General features: G+C 48.0%; 1 protein-coding gene across 2 annotated transcripts in view; it reads right to left on the bottom strand.

Moving 5' to 3' along the window:
• RAB5C (RAB5C, member RAS oncogene family) overlaps nucleotides 1–20,387 on the bottom strand; it is a 32,438-nt gene extending 12,051 nt beyond the window's left edge. Inside the window, exon 1 of one of the 2 annotated variants that reach the window (XM_054014591.1) lies at nucleotides 20,285–20,387. The gene's annotated coding sequence lies outside the window, so the exon portion shown is untranslated. Of the gene's footprint in view, nucleotides 1–6,627; nucleotides 6,707–20,284 lie in introns of those variants that run through there. The other variant, XM_054014592.1, reaches the window with a different exon arrangement.
• Between the last annotated feature and the right edge of the window lie 909 nt (nucleotides 20,388–21,296).

The following is a 21,296-nucleotide window of genomic DNA, read 5'->3' on the forward strand; positions in this document are numbered from 1 at the left end:
CCATTCCTGGGGTTCATAACTTTGAACAAAACATGATTCTTTCAAAAGTTTTCAACTGATCGTTGACAATACAGCTTTGAAACTTTACTATGCAGAAGAAAATGCTTTTAAACCATCTTAATTTAAATGAAACAAGCCCAGAAACAGCTTGCTTACCTTGTCAAATCTTTATGTTTTAGTAGTTTACGTTTAACAGTATTGTAACGGTCTCTGCTGCTACCGGATTGCGTAATTCCAGTTCCAAAGGAGGTGTGTGGTTGACAAGTCCGTTTGTAACTCTGGGGTTGTAACTGAGGTTACACTGTATGCTTTCAATCCCTGTCCAGTCTGTCACTTCAGTCCAGCCCATGCTAAGCTGCTACTCCTGCTCTTCACCATCCCAATACATGCAATGTATTTTTTTTTTATTTAAAGGCATTAGTCTCAGTATGAGACACACCACCGTATGTTATCATCCAGAGTGTTTGACCCCAGTGCACTGGTCTATTTATACTGGTTTGTCACAGTTCTGTTCCTCTTACAGTAGAGATGCAATACTAACCCAATATTGCAAATGTATACGGATTATCCCAAAGGCATGAGTAAAAGCGACAGGCAAATTGCTGTATCACACAAAATAGACAAAGCTCCACACACATGAAAGCCCCACAACTGTGCCTCCTCCAGCCACATAGCGCTATTCACTGTAGGGGAAGGATAATTACCTTGGCTTGCAGCTGTTAAAGGCTCCCTTTTCCTCTCTCTCTGTTTAATATAGATTTTATCATTTTAGCCACAGTGAAGAATTTAGCCCAATCAGATATGAAAACAGTTATTTCCTTATCAGCACTTCAGCTTCATAAGTGAACGCGCTTCCGGTTTGACGAAGGGCAGTCTAGGGGAAGCTTCGAAAAGCCAGTGTTGTCTTCCTGGGTTGGCATCCCAAGCATGACCGGCAGGACTCCCTTTTGGTAGTTTCCTGAAAAGAAACTCTTGCCCAAGCCTTCTCAAGCAGTACACTTCCAGGACCCCAGGTCAGAGCTCAGATGTCAATATCTTCATTTGCAAAGACCCACTTAGATAGAATCGTTTCTCAGCCAACATTTCACCCAGCCACAGATTGGACTTGGTCATTAGGATTCCCAGCTGCTCCAGACTGGCAGTGCACACATGTCCAGGTGGCACTTGACAAGCTGTGAGGAGCAGTCCAGCTTGGGCTGCCAGAGATGGCCTACAGGAAAATGGCTTGCTTTGGGAGAACTCTGTTCAGGATTGTACCTAACTGCGCTGTAGGGACACTGAGGAGTTAGAACAGAACCTTGAGCTTTCTGACCCTAAAGAAACTCTGTGGGTAGCAAGGGGGTTTGGAAGCGACTTCAGAACTTCACGTAGGACTAATCTTGCTTTCAGGTTGAGCTACCTAGGAGATTTCCTGCAGGACAAACCACTTTAGATTGTAATCTCTTTGGAGCCGGAGCAGCTTCCGAGAGGCTGTCCCCCCAAACAGAACAGAGCCCTGATTTGGGGAGCAGCGGGGGAGAGAGAATAGCTGAGTAGTACCACAATACAAGCACTACTTGAGCAATCATCCATCAAATGTCACGTTGCCAAGACATGTGAAGAACCCCGGTCAGTAATTACTGGTTTGTGAAGGCAGCTATGGAAAACCACTCTCACACCAACTCCGGACAGGATTTGGGAATGTGCACGTATAGAAACAGCGACATTGAAGAAGATTTCAGACCCTGATCATAGAACATGAAGAAAGAAGATACCTGTCATTTCGTACAGTAACTGTTCACAGCAGGGCCCCCTTGGCTCCTGCCGGGCCGAGATAAAGTCACTCAGAGACCCTCTGATTCTGAAACCACTGGTGCTTTTATTTACACGTTTGTGCTCCCACCACCTTCTCACCATACAGCGTGCACAGCTCTGGGTTCCTCATGTCTGAACCCAGGAGGGAAGAGCTTTCTCTCTGCCTGCACCCCCTCACTCTCCTCTTGTCCCACCTTCGCTTGCTTCTTCCCAGCCTCTTGTATAGCCCCGGGCTGGCGGCTGGCTCTCATTCCCCCACTTAGGGCAGGTCCTAGCCAGCTCCACTTTATTCACTTAGATGGGGCTGGCATGGCAGGGGGCGGATTCCGCGCTCTTCCGGCTCAGCACCTTGTCACACTTGCACTAGTGCAATTCCTTAGCAAAGGCCGGGGTTCGGAGTTCAGCATGCTCTAGAGTGGCATGGTCATAGGTAAAGGAAGCAGCATCAGCTCCCCACAGTCCATCTTATCAACAAATTCCAGATTACCAGCAAAACCATGCTTCCAGCAACAGTTTGTCTAGAATGAATCCTACAACAATGCTAAACTTTCTCAGGACACTACCGACAACCAAGTTATTACAGGCAAACAGGATTGGATGCCGGTTTCACTCCGCCCAGGGATGAGGCTCATTTGAATGTGCATGTAATAAGTGACTAGAAAGCCAGGCATTCCTGCCACGGTTCTCTCTACCTGCAGACTAAGGCAGAAAGCCATGACAAACGTTTCACATGATTTCCCTTGGAAGGACCAGCTTCCACCAGAAGCTCATCTGTACAAGACACTGCTGGGAGAAGAGCGATTGATTTGCTTTTGATTAGCCTGGTTTTCTGTTAAATGCCATAATGCTCTGCTATAAAAGGATCATACCCGATGACATTAAGCATATGGGAATTCATTCATTAGGAACAAAGGAAGCGTGTGCTGTTCCTGATGCAGAACAAGGAGAGAACACCCCTAGAATTTGAGAACTACTCATGTCACCAACATTCACAGCTAGATAATGCAGTGAATTCAAGGTCCCGAAGCACTAACCCTTGGTCACACTAGCTAGAGACAGTCCTACCAGAAAAGCTGTGTCTGGGTACCATGCGTGAGCTGCACCTGTAAGCCCTTGGTTTGTCTTTTCAACATCCATTGGGATGAGAACAGAGCTTCCCAGCATTAGAAAAATAGAATCATAGAATATCAGGGCTGGAAGGGACCTCAGGAGGTCATAGAGTCCAACCCCCTGCTCAAAGCAGGGCCAATTTCCAACTAAATCATCCCAGTCAGGGCTTTGTCAAGCCTGACCTTAAAAACCTTTAAGGAAGGGTTACCTAGATAACCCATTCCAATGCTTCACCACCCTCCTAGTGAAAGTGTTTTTCCTAATATCCAACCTAAACCTCCCCCACTGCAACTTGAGACCATTACTCCTTGTTCGGTCATCCACTACCACTGAGAACAGTCTAGATCCATCCTCTTTTCAACTACCTGAAAGGGGGTTCCAAGCAGCTATCAAATCCCACCTCATTCTTCTCTTCTGCAGACTAAACAATCCCAGTTCCCTCAGCCTCTCTTCGTAAGTCATGTGCTCCAGCCTCCTAATCATTTTTGTTGCCCTCTGCTGGACTCTTTCCAGTTTTTCCACATCCTTCTTTTAGTGTGGGGCCCAAAACTGGACACAGTACTCCAAGTGAGGCCTCACCAATGTTGAATAGAGATAAATAATCACGTCCCTCAATCTGCTGGCAATGCCCCAACTTATACAGCCCAAAATGCTGTTAGCATTCCCCAATCCCTTTCTGGAAAGGCACTTCTAGTTGTAAGATGTTATGCGTTAGCCCCCCATGTCCTCTGAGAATGCCAGCAAGGATGCCAGCTGGCACGGTTCTGGAGACATAGACGTCACTTCACCAGAAAGTCTTGCAAGACTCTGACGAGATCGATGTTCATTACTTCTAGCCACAGCCAACTTGGTTCCCATCCAGATCAGAGATGTGCATGTGAAAGGCTCTGCCTCCGTACCAGGCGGAGGCACTTGGCCTCCTCCACCCCTCAGAATTTCTCCTCTAATCATGTAGCCCTCCTTGTGGCAGAATAGCTTTTGCTTGTTTAACCTTGACTTGGTTTAAAGAGGGCAGCTTCTATCAGCAACACGCAAACACTAACCTGCTATTTCAGATCGGTCACATTCTGCACATTGAATACCATGCAAATTATTCCTCAACCAATGACCTCTGAAATGAGATTGGGAGATTCCCAGAGCAGGCAACAGAAGGAAACAAGTTTGCTGGCAACATCAAGTCTCAAAGGGACCCATATTCCTAGTTCACCACCTCCCAAGTAAAGCGAAGACCCAGGATCCTGCAATCAGGTCATATCACATAAGCCAGAGCAGAATCACCGGAGGAAGTACAGCTTGTACGACTGTTCTCAGCAGGCACCAAGTCACCCACTCCCAAAGAAAAGTTTATAAGGAGACTGCATGGTCCAGGGGTTTGAAGCATCTTACTCCTGGGACTAGACTCCTGGCCAAAGCAGCAATACCTCGTGCCTCCATAACGGTGGCCCCTCCACGTGTTTGGGGGAGGTAAGGGCCAGGAGGAACCTGGCCCTGCTTCTGTAGGTGTTCCACGGGGAACGAGAACTTGCGCTCAGGATTGTAAATGCAGCACCTTTTACCAGTGCTGGAGCTGGTTAAAGGATGAACGTACGCATTCTAGTCTCTGCTTCAGAAGAATATTTGAAGCACAGTAGCTCAAATCAGGCACCAGGGCCAGACTTTGCTAGGCACGCCACACAAGCTTTCTTTAGGTCCTTGACATAATTCAGCAGTGCACTGCTGGGTTTCAGTCCCATAGCTAGCACACACCAAACCAGTACAGAAGGGATCATGCCCAACACTTCACTTGGAGAGACAAATTCCCTGACTTCCTGATGCCAGCTGGAAGCAATTTCTTGCAACTGCAACTTGGACTTTTGTCCAGCCTTCACTGCCAGCTACAGTGTGGTCTTACAATTGGGAAAGCACTGTCTCTTATATCCATGCAATCATTGAGAGCTAAGTCATGCAGCAGGGAAGGTACAGTAAGTATTTGCTGTTTCTTGCTTGGCTTTAAGTCTATTTGATGTCTTCCGGCCTACAACTAGGTATAAAAACATTCTGAATTCAACTCAAAGTTGGCAAAGGCCTAAAGCCGAACAAACAGCTAACTGATTTCAGACAGAAGACAGTTTATATGATTAGCCACATTACAAATAGCAGGGTTCAGTTTGTGCATATGCCAAATATGGGTGCAGTTCTGCTCACAAGATGTGCTGAGACGCATGGTTTTCTAACCTCTGTAAGTGTATGGAAGCTCCGCCGCTCCCATCCACACTATGCCTTGCTGCAGATCAGCTCCTGCCAGTCACAAAAGCGTTTTTATTTTACAACCCTTTTGCATGAACATCTGCAAGTGAATGGACAACGGTGCTTTGGGTCAATACTTCTCAGCTGAAAGACTGAGAACTTTAAACGAAGTAGGTGTGCTGGGACATGGGGCAGCAGGACAGACAGGCTGCCAATTCTCAGCTCAGCTTTAAGGGTATGTTCACACCACACCACAGAAGTTCAAGTCCCCAGCCAGTCAAGCAGGCATTCTTGAGAGCTGATGGACTCGTGCCCCCATACAATTAGACTGGAGTCCTCAGTTACACTTGGTGGAGTAGGAGCTTATTTCTGAAGTCTGTTTCTCTCAGACTCAGACTTTAAGGTCAGAAGGGACCATTATGATCATCTGGTCTGACCCCCTGCATGCTGCAGGCCACAAAACCGTCCCTACCCCTTCCTTGACTCTGCTGATGAAGTCCCCAAATCCTGTGTCTTAGTGACTTCAATTAAAACAATAGTGACTCTCATTTAAAAGAAAGTAGCATCATAATGAGTTTGAACGAAGACTTGCACGTCAGTGCCTGGTCCCGACTCCTACCATCCAGTCTGCGCGCCAATGCAGTTCCCTTCTGGAAGGAGGCAGAGACTGGTTAAGAGGAGGAATCCCAGCACTTGCTACATCCTCCACCCCTTGCCTCAAGATACCACTTCCAGAGGATTTCTGGATCTTTAGCTTCTCGCTTTCAATAACTCCTTCCCATGCACAGAAGTAACTGCTCACTATTCAACTGATCAGAGAAAGGCTGGTGCAGGAGAAGTTCAGAGGAGAACCTCTGCAATCTTGGTTATGATGCAAGCCAAGCCATGGGGCCTATTCCAATTAGTGAGATTTCAGAATGCAGACTAAGAGGGGGGAAATTTTTTTTTTATATATAATACACACACACACACACACACTTTAAGAGGCAAATGAGACTGCCTAGCTAGGGATATCTACCAGCTAACAACTTGCATTACAAGTCATTGTCATTTGTTCTATTAGTGTTTATAGCTATTTTCCGGTCTCCTTTTTACCACAAGCCAAAATTGATGCAGTGGTACTTTTTGGTTTAACATGGGCTCACTACCCTGGGCGTTTCAGCTAGGAGAGGCAGACCACAGACGTTAACAGTGTAGCTGGGACAAATGAACGGAAAGTCCAAGCCGAAGCTGCAGACTGCCAATCCTGCCAGTGGGCAGAGGCAAGCCAGGGAAAGCGCAAGGGGGCAGTTTGTGCCTGTTGTGGCACATTGGAACGGACACGATAGGGAAGGGGGGGTTCGGAGTACAGGTGAGCAACACTTTAAGACCTGATACAAGGAGTTATTTTTACACATCAAATCTGAATGCACAGAAGTGAATCCCTTTTCAATAAGCAGGAAGGGGACAGACTTAAGCGAAGCAAGAGAGAACATATGAAACATGTTGTCCATGTACCTGCCCAAAGTTTGTGGTGACTGCAGCCTCCAGTAAGTTTTGCCAAAAGATTCAAGGGTTGAACCCTAAAACAGAAGGGTCAAGAATCAGGCCTAAGGCAATGCTATTTAGTGGATTTCTACCAAGAGCTGCAGGGGGCACCAGGCCATCTTCAGAAACACTTCTTGCGGATTTAAGACCCGTTCTGTTTGGGGGTAAAGGAAAAGTGGACTCTCCGGTGAAAGCCAAGTGCTGTAGTTCGGGACTTTGGCAGGGCAGGAATAGCAACCAACTGCAACTACCCTAAATAAACTGTTCAAACACACAGGACTGGTGACTACGCAGTTAGGTTCATACCACACAGTTGCCGGAAACTAGAGTTCTTCAGAGGTAGAGAACCCAGGAGTCAGAGGTCACATGAGGTTCAGGCAAAAGCTTGTACCTTTGTGTTTCCTTGCTTTGCTGTGGAGCTCCCCATGGGGCCAGGCGTGTGCTCCTGCTGGGTGAGTCACCACTCTTACATAACTACAAACCCCTCCCAGCAGCCCTGCCGGCTTTGAGGCAAGGGATAGAGGTTTTACAAAGACCCTGCCTAGCAGTTTATAATGATTCAGCCCATCATGGATGCCCCTATGGCATCCAGCTCTGTTCAGTCCTCACCCTTGCCTGCCACAGCAGCTGTCTGCCACCCTTCGGAGGAGAGAATAGTGACAAAGCTTCAGATGGCGACTTGCCACTCAGCCTTCAGAGGTGAGTTTCATTTACGAGATCACCAGCTTATTCAAAATGGTTTTGCAGACAGACAATTATTGCACCACCAGTTTATAGCTGGGATTTTAATTTAAACCAACGCCTTAGCTGGCTAGTCGGACAATGCCTTAGAGAGGACGTCACGCAGCTCTCTACCTTCCGCCCTTCACAGTCACACTGTCGGTGGGCAGGCTCAGCGTGGGGAGCTGGACTGATACATAGAGGAAGAAATACGCAGAAGAGCACTGAAAAGACGCTTTCACCTTTACATTTGCGATGAAGGGCTTGTTAGGGGCCCAACGCATTAGCCCAATTGCTAGCCACACGCTGCAAGCCCTAGAAGGGTATTGCTGGACAACAGAGTTTCAATGGCCACGAAATTCAACTTGACCACTGGAGAGTCTGAGAAACAGATTATAATTAAGTGCACGTTCAGGGATTCTGGGTGTCAGTGTTTGGTAACCAGGCTAGATTTCTGCTGGGAGCATCTGGACAGGACACTGGGCTGCAGGGTTCCTTTATTCGGTCCTATTTCGGGTACCTGAGCTCTTGGGGCATTTCAGTTTAGAAGAAAAATCCTGCCAAACTGCAGAGCAAGGCAGGTTATACTGATTTTAGAGATTTAGCAAATCAGGTACTAGCCTAGTACCTAGGCACCCCAACAATTGTTTAAAAGCACAGCCAGTAACAGCGTCATGGTAAGCAGCTTTCCCCATCAACATCCCCCCCCAAAACCACCTAAGTGGAGCCTTGCAACTGGCTCTGAAAGTCGACACACTGGGCTCATTCAGACCAAGGGAGACGTTCCAAAGCCAACCGCCCTTCCCACCGAGCCAGGTCTGAGCAGGGGAACTACAGATCTGAGCACCTGCTGTAACCTGAGCTGAGGAAGTATGGAATGGGGAGAAGTGGTCTCAAAACAGGCAGAACAGAGGCCATGGAGAGCTGTAGGGGTCTAACAAGGGCATCTTAAAAATTAACCAGTAACCCGCAGCAACCAGCACAGATCAGAGCACCAGGGATTCCCCTCCCTGAGAAGGGTTCCCAATTTCACATCCAGGAAGAGGGTGAAGTGTGATTTGCTGATAACCTAAATTACTCAGTGGGCGTTACTTCCTATATCAGGGTCCGAGTAAGCCACTTCTGCTACACTGACGCCCACCAGCCTTAATACAGGACATATGATTGCAGCTCAAAACACTGGCAGATGTACACTACAGGTATGTCTACACTGCAGTTAGACACCTGCGTCTTGCCTGTTCCAGCTGACTCGGGCTCCAGCTACAGGACTGTTAATTGCAGTGCAGACATCTGACCTGGGCTGCAGCCCAAGCTCTGGGACCCTCCTATCTCGCAAAATCCTAGAGCCCGGGCTTCAGCCTGAGCCTGGACATCTACACTCCAATTAAACAGCCTCTTCACCCAAGACCCATGAGCCTGAGTAAACCGGCACAGCCCAGGTGTGAGTTTTTAATTGCAATGTAGACGTACCCTACTATAGCCAGGCTCCCATGCAATAAGAAAAACCAAAAGAGGAGTTTGAAGAACGGCTAGCCAAAAACTCCAAAGGTAATAACAATGTTTAAGTACATCAGAAGCAGGAAGCCTGCTAAACAACCAGTGGTCCCTCACCAAAGGCTCTTATGTAAATTAAGTTGTCATGGGATAAAAGGGAAGGTCCTTTCATGGATTGAGAGCTGGTTAAAAGACCGGGAACAAAGGGTAGGAATTAATGGTAAATTCTCAGAATGGAGAGGGGTAACTAGTGGTGTTCCAAGGGTCAGTGCTCGGACCAATCCTATTCAAAGGGGTAAACAGTGAGGTGAAAAAGTTTGCAGATAAGTTAAGACCAAAGCAGACGGTGATGAACTTCAAAAAGATCTCACAAAACTAAGTGATTGGGCAACAAAATGGCAAATGAAATTTAATGTGGATAAAACGTAAAGTAATGCACATTGGAAAAAAATAACCCCAACTATACATACAATATGATGGGGGCTAATTTAGCTACAACAAGTCAGGAAAAAGATCTTGGAGTCATTGTGGATAGTTCTCTGAAGATGTCCACGCAGTGTGCAGAGGCGGTCAAAAAAGCAAACAGGATGTTAGGGATCATTAAAAAGGGGATAGAGAATAAGACTGAGAATATACTATTGCCCTTATATAAATCGATGGTACACCCTCATCTCGAATACTGCATACAGATGTGGTCTCCTCATCTCAAAAAAGATATACTGGCACTAGAAAAGGGCAACTAAAATGATTAGGGGTTTGGAACGGGTCCCATATGAGGAGAGATTAAGAGGCTAGGACTCTTCAGCTTGGAAAAGAGGAGACTAAGGGGGGATATGATAGAGGTATATAAATCATGAGTGATGTGGAGAAAGCAGATAAGGAAAAGTTATTTACTTATTCCCATAATACAAGAACTAGGGGTCACCAAATGAAATTAATAGGCAGGAGGTTTAAAACAAATACAAGGAAGTTCTTCTTCACACAGTGCACAGTCAACTTGTGGAACTCCTTACCTGAGGAGGTTGTGAAGGCTAGGACTATAACAGTGTTTAAAAGAACTGGATAAATTCATGGAGGTTAAGTTCATTAATGGCTATTAGCCAGGACGGGTAAGGAAGGGTGTCCCTAGCCTCTGTTTGTCAAGAGGGTGGAGATGGATGGCAGGAGAGAGATCATTTGATCATTACCTGTTAGGTTCACTCCCTCTGGGGCACCTGGCATTGGCCACTGTCAGTAGACAGGATACTGGGCTGGATGGACCTTTGGTCTGACCCGGTACAGCCGTTCTTATGCAAGCTCATATGAATCCTACGGCTTTATAGGACCCCTTTGACAACCAAGTTAGTGGCTTAATTTCTGCTTGCATTAATTTATTCTGAGGGAGAACTGTGAAGAACAGCTTTGCACAATCCACTCGGAGCATTAACGTCTTTGCGGCAGCAGGCCCACTACCCATCACTGGAGAGGGCTACACTGAATGGTGGAACCTGTGCACAAAGATGGAGGACTGCATCTGCAGCAAGCTTTGCAAATAGCCACACACTGTTTGGGTGAGGACCACTCAAGAAAAAGCCCCAATGTAGTACTTAGATTGTCAACTACTTAAGATGCTCCCTGAATTCCTTGGCAGGGACACCTTGGAGTTAGTGACAAGTAGGTTTTGCTTCACCTAAGATCATTAAAGGCACACTTGCTCTCTCTCAAGGTTAGTACAATGTTTGACCCCTTAACTCCTTTACCTTTGCAAAGCTTGTGTGTTCGGCATTTAACAACTATTCTCTTCCCCTAATAAGGATGTCTGCATTCACTAGCAGGCCCTAGAGAAGCAACGTGCTGTGGCAGGGAGAGACTAAAACCTTGGTACAAAAGCAGGTTCCTGTCTAAGGGTTGTTTAAAGACCACTCGTCAGACGTGTTCTGACCTACCCCCTGCCACAAGCTTTTCTCCAAACTCTGAGGGGCTGGTTACCATGGTACTGAAGTACACACCTCATGGGGTACTAACACATGTTTAGCTCCCTGACTCAGAGCCCTTTTGATTGAACATTCCCCCAGCCAAAAACCCGATAAGCTAGTTGACAAGCTCGCCTGGCAAGAGGAAAGCCATAACTGTCATCTTACCATAGGAGAGTTGATCCAGCTAACAGCGGGACATGTACTACACGGGCAAGCTTAGAACTTTCCTCTCCCAGATACCCTATCCCGAGCCCACATCATCTCCTGAACAACTTTGCACTTCACAATTTCTACAGCCACAACCTGCCCTTCCCTCCGCAAGCTAAAGGAAGGAACACGTCTGGCGAGGGCTGAGGCCAATGAACAGGTCCCGTGCCCACCGAGCTAGCAGCTGGACAACGGTAAGTGCCCCGTCAGGGTTCTAATCCAGGTGCTCCAATCACAGGTCAAGTGGTAGCACATTGCTACTGTGCTGGCACAAGTCCTGCTAGAGTTTCAAAGTAAATCTACCTTACCTAGGAGAACTGGAACTGCCACCTGGATTTTAAAAGCGCTTCCATTCTAAAAAGGAAGAGTTAGTCTTTCAACAGAAATACAGTTGGAGGCATGGCTACCCCAGAACTCAACACCTGGCTGTTCTCTAAAGAGAATGGAAACAGTTTGCCACTGAGAAAGTCTAGCTCTGTCACTTCTGAAGTGATGTGAATAACCTGCGGGATATGCAGGTTTTCCCTAGCACCAATGCAGAACAGGCCATCTGTCTCCCAGTTTGCACATGGGACATTCACACATGCATCAAGCCAATCTGTTCTGCCAACAGAAGAGTTTAGTGTGGAGCAGGACAAGAATTCCAGCCAGACTCCTGGGAGCGTCTCCCAGCGGAAGCTTTACTAAGTGATTCAATTGAGGCAAACAATTTACGCAGCATTCAAGCTAATGGAGCTGCTGTCTCCTTAAGTCATTCAGCTTCATTAACAGAAGCTTCTCACTGCAAGGCAAACCCACAAAGAGGAAATTCAGTTGAGAATTAAGTTGCTAATATTTGAACAGGGCAATGCTAGTGGGACAAGGCTACAGAGACCCTAGAATTCAGTTTCTTTAGAAGGACTGTCAGATAGATAGTTATTAGTAACGAACTATGTTACAGCTGTACAGGCTTCAGCTTCCCAAGATCCAGAACGCACTGACTACAGTGACAACTCTTGCATTTTCCCTTGATTGATATTCTCAAGCCAGCCATTAACTGCCCAGCAAAGCACCAACTCATCTGCTAACCAAGGGATCTTCCTGCTTTACCACCAGTTGGCAAAGCCGGCAGGCAGGGCCCACGTCAGTCCATTATAAAAACGGGGCTCAGGAAGGTGTCAGGTCATTCATGTCTAGTACCAGTCTGAGTGTGCCAGTTTAGCTCAGTGATCTCTTTACGTGGCAAGGGAATGATCAGAACTTGCATAATTGAAATCAAGTAAAACACATGCCCAGGACTTTAATCAGCAACAAGCAGTGATCAGAGTGCGGCTGTGCCGCGAGGACTCGTATAGCCACCTGCAGTGCTACAGTTCTGGCTATGGCGGCGCCTTCTGCTGGCTTTTCTTCCAACCCTATGGCAAGAGAGGTTCTGTTCCCAGCTCGGCCAGTCACTGAATTGTTCTGGAGGAGTCACTTCACTTCTGCAAAGTGGGTATAAACTCTGCCCGGAGGGACACTGTCAGTGACACCCTTGGAGAGCTTCTGGAAAGACTCTGTAGCTAGAACAGGGCATCGGGGACGGAATCACTGTCTAAAAGTGTTCTACTCACGTGTGTTACCAGGAATTCTCTGATGTGTTATACTTGCGACAGCTGCTTGGAGCACATCTGCTAAGCACAGTCTGTAGCTGACATTTGGGAACCAGTTAGACATCCTCAGCACACACGGTGTGAAGTATTTTCTCCCTAATCAATGTATTCGCACCTGAGAAATTAAAGCTGATCTAATGCTTTCAGAGTTGTCATTTCATAGAGCATTCACAGGAGCCACTTATGCCTATTTCACTGTTTCCAAGAACAGGTCCTGTAGAAAGCATTTCTGTTCCTTATTTCAACTGTTCTCAGGAGGAGGAGGGGGGGGGGGGGGGGGAGAAAGAGAATCATGCCACTGATGCTACAACACCAATTTCTCATCCAACAAGGAAGGTGGGTGTTTGAGTCACTTGTATCAACATCTTGTGTAAAAAATGGATTTAAAAAGTCAAAAATAAGCGTGTTGACATGAAGATAGGAGGCTGTAGTATTCACTTCAGCTTAAACAATTCACAGAAATGTAACTCCCATGGCGCGCTGGTTACAAAACCTAGCGCCAAGACAGGTGTGTATCTGCTTGGAATGGTCAGTGGCTGGTCTTATGTTAATGTCTCCACACAGATAAAGGTTTTAAACCCAATGAACAGAAGGTGAAGAGGCCAGAACCTCCACCACCCCTATGTGGACAAGTTGATGCTTTGGAAGGTCATTACACAAGTTAAGTCTGCAGTAAGACACAGGAATTCAGGATATTCAATTAGATCAACTCAAACACTGCCACATACCCAAGATCCTTGACAGGATTACAGTATCTGGCAATTTAGTTACATTGCAATCACCACCTCAGATCTTTATCTGGGTCTCAGGAAGAGTTAATGGGGAAAGTCCTTAAACGAGGATTCGAACTAGTTCGCTATTTTGAGGAGTACTGCAATTAAGGTTAAGTCTCCACAGGTAACATCTACCAGTTTCAGTAACGGGAGGCATGCTCTTTAATGGGGCTCATGGGTGTGGTAAGCTCACTAAAAAGCCAAGTAGAAAAAGATCGCTAGGGGTTATGTTCAGCGGTACCTAGAGACTGATGTTATAGCGGTGATAGCCAATGTGGCATGTTTAAGACAAGACTCCGTGTTCTGTAGCTATGGAATCCAGCCATCGCCACAGATTAGAGCCTTCGTTGCTAGTTATATTTCTAGCACTCATGATTGTGAAAACAGCTCTTTAAAACGTGAACCAAATGTAACTGATGTGGTGCTCTCTGTCTGGAGTCAGCTGCAGAATTTCTGTTCCACTGGCTGTGTGTGGTGCTCGGTACCTCATTTAACCTCAGTCCTTCACCTTAAAATTCAGGCAAGTTGGGGAAAACACTCCCCTCACTATGGCAAGAAGGGGTCACCCCTGTAGTGGGAGCAATAAGGTGAAAATGAAGTACAAAGAACTATGCACATGAATTCCTTTTTGATTCATGAAAGGAAAATTTCTCATCTTATTAGACCACATCTAAGGCTTACAGGGTTCAATCAGCCACCCCCCATTATAAGCACAGACTTAACGTAAGAAAGGGAGAAGGAAATTGAAAAGTTATAGGATGCTAGCACCTGCTAGGATCTAGTACTGTTAAATGCATCAGCTTACTCCCGACAAAGCACAACAGTTAAGTTAGATTTTAATCCAGCTACGAAAGTGACCAAGACGGGGTCATACTAGCGCTACAAGATTCAGAGGAAGTTGCATGGCTGCTCTGGTTGGGGCTTTAATGTAGCTGAACACTATGACTAATGCTTTAGAAACAGCTAATAGTGCCCTATTAGATCACCATGGCTGAACTGAGACACATACAATTAGAACAGCTGAGGTATTGTGTTTGTACACGTTACTAGCACATAAGGAAGGTGACAAGGATATTATTAGATGTTGCAGTCTCGCTAATGGCACCCAAGCATAGCATTTTTGTTTACGCTACTACAGCGATGCAAAACTAGATCAAAGTGATGGAAGGCAGCCACAGAAGCAAGTTTTATAATATGGCTTTGGCTCAGCCCTGTACTTGGCTCATCTGTCACCTCCAGGGACAACACTCGGATTCCATTCAAATCACTTTTGCTAACACCCTCACTAAGATCTCAAGTGTAAGGGGATGGCACTTCCCCATTAAGTGCTATAAGAATATGGTAAAAAGTGCTGTCACAAGCCAAAGAAAGGATTGTGCAGTGTCTTCTTCCCTCTTCTGTTATCTGGGTAGAGGGTAAAACCCTTCTGGGAAAGGGTCTCTTTCTGAACGTGTATCGAGCACAGCCTGGTTCTGGGAGCACAGAGAGCTCTCGCCCAAGAACGAGAGTTTATCCCAGTGTAAGCGCCTGAAGGCAGAATCACTCAGTCTAATACGATCCCCCATCTCTAATTTTTGTTCACCCCACGTATATTGTGACGTCTCCTTAGACATCTGTGATGTCGGGGAGTATTAGCGCCATTTTACAGATGGGAACGGAGGCCCAGCTAGATGAAATGGCTTGCTCAAGACGAACAAAGTCTGCAGCAGCTATCACGTGAACCCAGGAGTCCACATCGCAGTCCAATGCCTTCCCCACAAGGACCTTCAGCCTGCCGCTCTCACCGTGTCTGTACATTCGCAGTGGTGGTGGGGGAAGATAATGCTTAGCTCAGAGTAACAGAGGAGCCCAACCCACTTGTAACAGGAACTCTGCCACCCAAAGGATCACTCTGCCTACTTCTGAACCAGGATTGGAGAGCTCCCCACTCCTTTGTTAGTGGAGGGGTTACATGGGTGAAGACATCATCACACCCTCAACAACTCGCTGCATGGAGCGCTACAATGTCAAACAAGGATGAGACGCCAAGCGGATTCTTTTATGGATTCATGCAGCTCATTCCAGCTCGCTAACAGGAAATGGCACCTATTTTAGAGCTTAAAATAAACCTGATTGCTCCCAGAGACATTGTTGGTAGTAGCCAAAGACAATATGAACTTTCCTGGCAACTGCTTGGAATTTTTATGGAGTTGCTCTGAAAACCAGAAACAGGCCTTGCTTGCCTAAGAGTGACTAAAGTTCATACCCTGAGGGACGGCAGCAAGAAACTGCGGTTTTCTAACACACTGACCAAGGAGATAGCAGAAACACATTTGAATAATTCTTAGAAATATGGGGAGTCATTTGTCTTAAAGGATTTTGTAAGCTTCTATCATTACAAGTTAACACCCAATATTATAGGGAAAAAGTTGCTAGTTTTAATTCCTGCATGTGAAAGAACTTTACAGTGGTTTTTTAATTTTTTTTTTTAAAAACTGTCCTCTCCTTTGTAATTCATTAGGTCACCATTTTCACCTGTCTGGGTCTTCTGCACAGCAGCAGGGAGAAAGATGGTTAATAGGAAGGAGGCTGTAAGACCACAAAGATGATTTGTCAGGGGACTGGCCCAGACTGAAGCTCACTTGAACTGTAATTGACTAGAATTGAAGTTGGTGCCTTAATCCAGAGGGAACAATGATGTACCGACAGAAGACGGATCTTTTCCATCTCTAGCTTCTCTTACCAGAACTGAAGCAAATCTTAGAATAGGGTTACTCCTCCGCTGTTGATACACTTGAATTGCACTTTCATTTCCAGACAGCTTTGCTTTATTTCTCAATTAGCCTCGCCCCACACAGGGGAGATTAGGAAAACTTCCCCCTGCACCTCCACACACACACAAAAAAAAAAAAATTTACAGGCCTACACCAAGTTGACTGTCCCTTTTATTGCTCTTGAATTTAGCAATTTAAAGTACTCAAGTGTCTAGTTTTAAATTGCTTAAGCTTTGCCTTGTCCGAAGGCTAACCAGAATGCCTACACAAACTCGCAGGTTGTATGAGGAAACATACACCCCCTCATCTTGCTCATTTTCTGGAGCACACGGACAGTAACTTGGAGTAGCCTATAAAAGTGTATAGGCCATTGGCTCACTCTCTGGAAGGGTGACTGTTAAACAGAGATGAAAAACCATCTAGATACTTGGACATATGACTCTGGAAGATAACATTAGTTGAAGATGTAGGGCAAGCTTCCAAAACAGGATTATTACAGCCAGTCAGAACAAAGTGAGCTACTCAGTGACCCAGAAACATTGAGTTATTTCTCAACATTGCGGTTCAGGGTCACTCAGTCACTGTGTGTAGCAGACCCCTGGTGCAGGGTGGCCGGCTACATGCACTGCTCTCAGAATTCCACATTCAGGTCACAACAATCATAGCTGCTTCCATGTCTGGCCACCCAAAGCACCGGTTATCAGCTACAAGTTTAAAAGAACAATCCAGAGTGTGGTCAGAGGAGAAGCAACCAAGTATATCATGGGGATATTAACAGGAAGTTCCAAAGACATGAGCACATTAACTCAAGCAATCCCTGTTAGGCCATGGCCTATTGTATCCCAGACTAACAGGTCCCTCAGCACTCCTGGCCTTGGAGATTAAGAGTTTGGATACAATGACCTCAAGCAGGAGGAGCCCACAAGTGATCTATTAGCTTGGCACCAAGGTTCGGATACATTGTCTCTTCTGCCAATTTGATTTAGTACAAACAGTACATCTCAATTATGTTGAGCTCTTCTCTAAACAGAAAGCCAGGAATAGAAGAGGTATGTTTCTCTCATGCAACAGCCTTAAAACAGAACTGTCCCAGCGTGAGCTCTCTTTGTACATTAAGACTTAAATCAAGGTCAAAGTTGTAAACAGCCATTTACAGAGGCACAGATGTTAAAGGTAAATAGGGTGACCAGATGTCCCGATTTTATAGGGAGTCGTGATTTTGGGGTCTCTCTTATATAGGCTCCTATTAGCCCCCCCTCACCCCATCCTGATTTTTCACCTTTGCTGTCTGCTCACCCTAAAGGTGAATCAAAATACACGAACGCTGCCTGTAAGATCCCAAACCAGACAGTGCTAACTTTAACACGCTGATTTCCAAACTTTTCATAACTTGTAAATGAAAAGTTAGTTGCGGTTTCACTTACCTACCAAGCCAGAAATTCAGAGTCCTGTCCCCTCAGTGAGGGTTAATATCACTAATGCCCAGAAGAGTGGTCAGGAACACTGCTTCTGGACCCTTTAAGTGTTAGTAATACCACATTTTGACTCCGTTCACCTTTGTTTTTTGTTACAGTTCAGTGTATTGGTGAGGTCTGTGTTTGATCCTACTGTCATGCAATTTAAATGCAGTATTACCTCTCCTCTAAAGGTGTTAAGTCACCTTCAACTTGATACATATTCAACTGTGAACTCCAGTGCCAACTACTTTCTTCACTTAAAAACACACAGAGGGCAAGACTTTCTGAAATAGGAGACTGACATTAGGGTCCTAAATCCATTGGCAGCTGCTGGGTTCTTAACACTTGAAATAAAGGACCTGATATTTTTGTACTTAACGTTAGGCTCCCATTTTTGACATTCCGGGGCAGTTTTCTTTTGGTCTCCCACACAAGACAATTTAAGAAATACAAGCTCTCAGAAAGAAGTGTAATAACCTTTGCTACAAGTCATTGATTTCTCCTAATTTCTAGGAGAGAATGTCTATACAAACACCAGTGTAGGAGATGTAGAGAAATATGCAGTACAACACCACTTGCTCATAAATAACCAGAACAGTTACAGCTAGATGTTGTGGTTGTCGTTCTGTAAACCTGCCACAGCATGGTAATTCCCCCCGCCCCGCCCGGCCCATGTGAAAAGCCTATTAACTAGTAACTCAAGCAGCACCTCTGATTAGAGTCAAGTCCAAAGGAAGCCACATTGCCACACTAGCTGAGAAATTAACTAGTCAGCTTGCAAGTACGCTGCTTTTAAATAAGGAAATGAACTGTAATAAGTAAATATTATTGCACTAGTATCTAACCAAGATTTGATACTCAGGGACAGCACCTGCATTCTGTGCTATAGAAAAATATCTTGCACACTTACTGTGGTACTGTGCTACAACACAGGACCCCCTACCAAGAAGGGTCGGTCATACACATGCTGGTGTAAAACCTAAGTGAAATCCCAGGATGGGGAATTTACACTTATTAAAGAGCTTTAGCTAGAGGAATCTACTTTAGGACACCATCTTTTCTTCTGTTAAACCCTTTATTCCTTGTACTTTCAGTGATTCACATTAGGCGACAACCTCCCAGTCTTGTGAGCCAAGTATCATGCCCATGTCAGAGAAGAAGACACCACCTTCCGCCAAGGCCACATTACAAGTTTATGTCCGAGTCAGGATTGGAAGTGAAAGTCTCCCCACCTCACAAGCCAGTGCTCATTCCAGTCTAAGTGGCTCCTCAAAGCCCTGGTTTTGACATAATTTCCTGCCTTGACATTTCTGCCCAATAGTAAATAAGCACCAACTGCCATAAACCTATAAAATTACAGTCAACTTCTACACATACACTAGGAAGTCTAGCTCTCGGAAACAATACATCAGACCAGACCTGTGTCTGGTCCAATACCCAGAAAGAAAGCGAGAGAGATTATGGCATTACCCAGTCAACCAATCCAGTTATCTGGGAGATCCCTAATGATGGGCAGGCCACAGAGCTGTTTGCAGGGGCAAAGTGAATCATGAGTCAGAACACATTTACCAAGTGACAATACAAACCAGAGGAAGGGGAAGTTACTATGAAGTTACTGACTGTTCAGAGCCAGAGAGGCATTAGAATGAATGGGGTGGGGGGCGGACTTGAGTTTGCTTCTCTTTTCCCCTCCTGTAATAAGACAGTTACCAGCAGCGGCTGTCCTGGGTACAGGGGGTGGGGTGAGAGAAGGCACAAGATTATGGAGTCAGCCTCATCCAAAATAACCTTCTGCTCTAACCCCACTTCTCCCCACATCCACCTAAACTGGTCTCAGGGGACCAGGGGGGTTACCTGTGCAAAGAGCCCAGGCTCTCAGCTGCTCCCCAGCCCCGCCGGCTAGCTAGGAACCCAGTCAAGTTACAGACGGAAAAACTCCCCAGTACCCATTGGGCCTGGGCTAATCTCTGGTAACCCCTGACAGTGAGCGTTGGCCAAAGCTCCATGCAATCACACCCCATGGGTACGACCTTACATGTGGGGCAGAGAATAAAAAGGACAGCATGCGAGACAGGGTCTCCTTAGCTCAGAGCACCCCTGGCCCAGCCCAGTCCCTGCTTGTCAGATCACACCCTTGCCTCCAGCTCAGAGCCCCCCAGGGCCCGCCTCCCCCCAGCTCAGAGCCCACCACCCCCAGGGCCTGCCTCCCCCCGGCTCCAGGGGGCAGGACCCCCAGCTCAGAGCCCCCCACCCCCAGGGGGCAGGACCCCCAGCTCAGAGCCCCCCACCCCCAGGGCCTGCCTCCCCCCAGCTCCAGGGGACAGGACCCCCGGCTCAGAGCCCCCCACCCCCAGGGCCTGCCTCCCCCCAGCTCCAGGGGGCAGGACCCCCGGCTCAGAGCCCCCCACCCCCAGGGCCTGCCTCCCCCCAGCTCCAGGGGGCAGGACCCCCGGCTCAGAGCCCCCCACCCCCAGGGCCTGCCTCCCCCCAGCTCCAGGGGGCAGGACCCCCGGCTCAGAGCCCCCCACCCCCAGGGCCTGCCTCCCCCCAGCTCCAGGGGGCAGGACCCCCGGCTCAGAGCCCCCCACCCCCAGGGGACAGGACCCCCGGCTCCGAGCCCCTCCCGGCCCTACTCACAGCTCCGGGGTCTCCTCTCGCCCCCGCCCCAGCTGGGTCTCAGGCTGCGGCCTCCACTTCCGCCTTTCAGCTGCTCCGTTTCCGGATCCGCCCACCCCTTCCGCTCCGGCCGGGCGGGGTGAGAGGCAGCGGCCTGCGCCAATCATCGGAGCCCTGCCCACCCTGAGGCCCGCCCCTCTCCGCGCTGCCGGACGTGGGGCGCAGGACGGCGGGGCGGAGGCACGTGACACACCCGCGGGGACCGATGGGAGTTGTAGTCCACAAGGGGGAGGGGCCGGGGGAAGTGGCGTGGGAAAATTCCGAGGTGAGTCGCTGCTCCTGGTGCGGGGAGGGGAGGAGCCTGGTGCGGGGGGAGGGAAAGGGGAGAGGAGCCGGGGGGGGAGCTTGGTGTTTGGGGGGGGGGAGCCTGGGGTGGGGGTGGGAACCTGGTGCTGGGGGGCTGAGGGGGGGAGGGGAAGGGGAGAGGAGCCTGGGGCGGGAGGGGGGAGAGGAGCCTGGGGCAGGGGGGGGCTGAGGGAGGGGGGAGAGAGCCTGAGGCAGGGGGGAGGGAAAGGGGAGAGGAGCAGGGGGGGGAGACTGGTGCTGAGGGGGGCTGAGGGAGGGGGGGAGAGGAGCCTGGGGCGGGGGAGCCTGGTGCTGAGGGGGGCTGAGGGGGGGGGGAGCCTGGTGCTGAGGGGGGCTGAGGGAGGGGGGGAGAGGAGCCTGGGGCAGGGGACAGGCAGCCCAGCAGGGCTGTCATTTGCCCTGGTGGCAGCAGGGGGATCCCTTGAACCGCCTGGATCCGCCTTAGCTGCTTTGAAAGAACTCGGGGAGCGGTTCTGGGCCAGCGAAGCCTGCGGGCTGGGGACGGGTGCATGGAGGGGCAGTGTTCGCTCGGCAAGGAGGTGGGGGCGTTGGAGACGGGTGTGCCATGCTGCACCCATCCCGTCAGCCCTGTGCCCAAGGCTGGAGCTGGCCGCGAGGGCAGCTGGACGGGGACGTTGTTTCCAGACAGCCCTAGTGTCCCCATCTC

Source organism: Malaclemys terrapin, chromosome 25 (genome assembly GCF_027887155.1).
Source record: "Malaclemys terrapin pileata isolate rMalTer1 chromosome 25, rMalTer1.hap1, whole genome shotgun sequence".
Classification (NCBI taxonomy): Eukaryota; Metazoa; Chordata; order Testudines; family Emydidae; genus Malaclemys; species Malaclemys terrapin.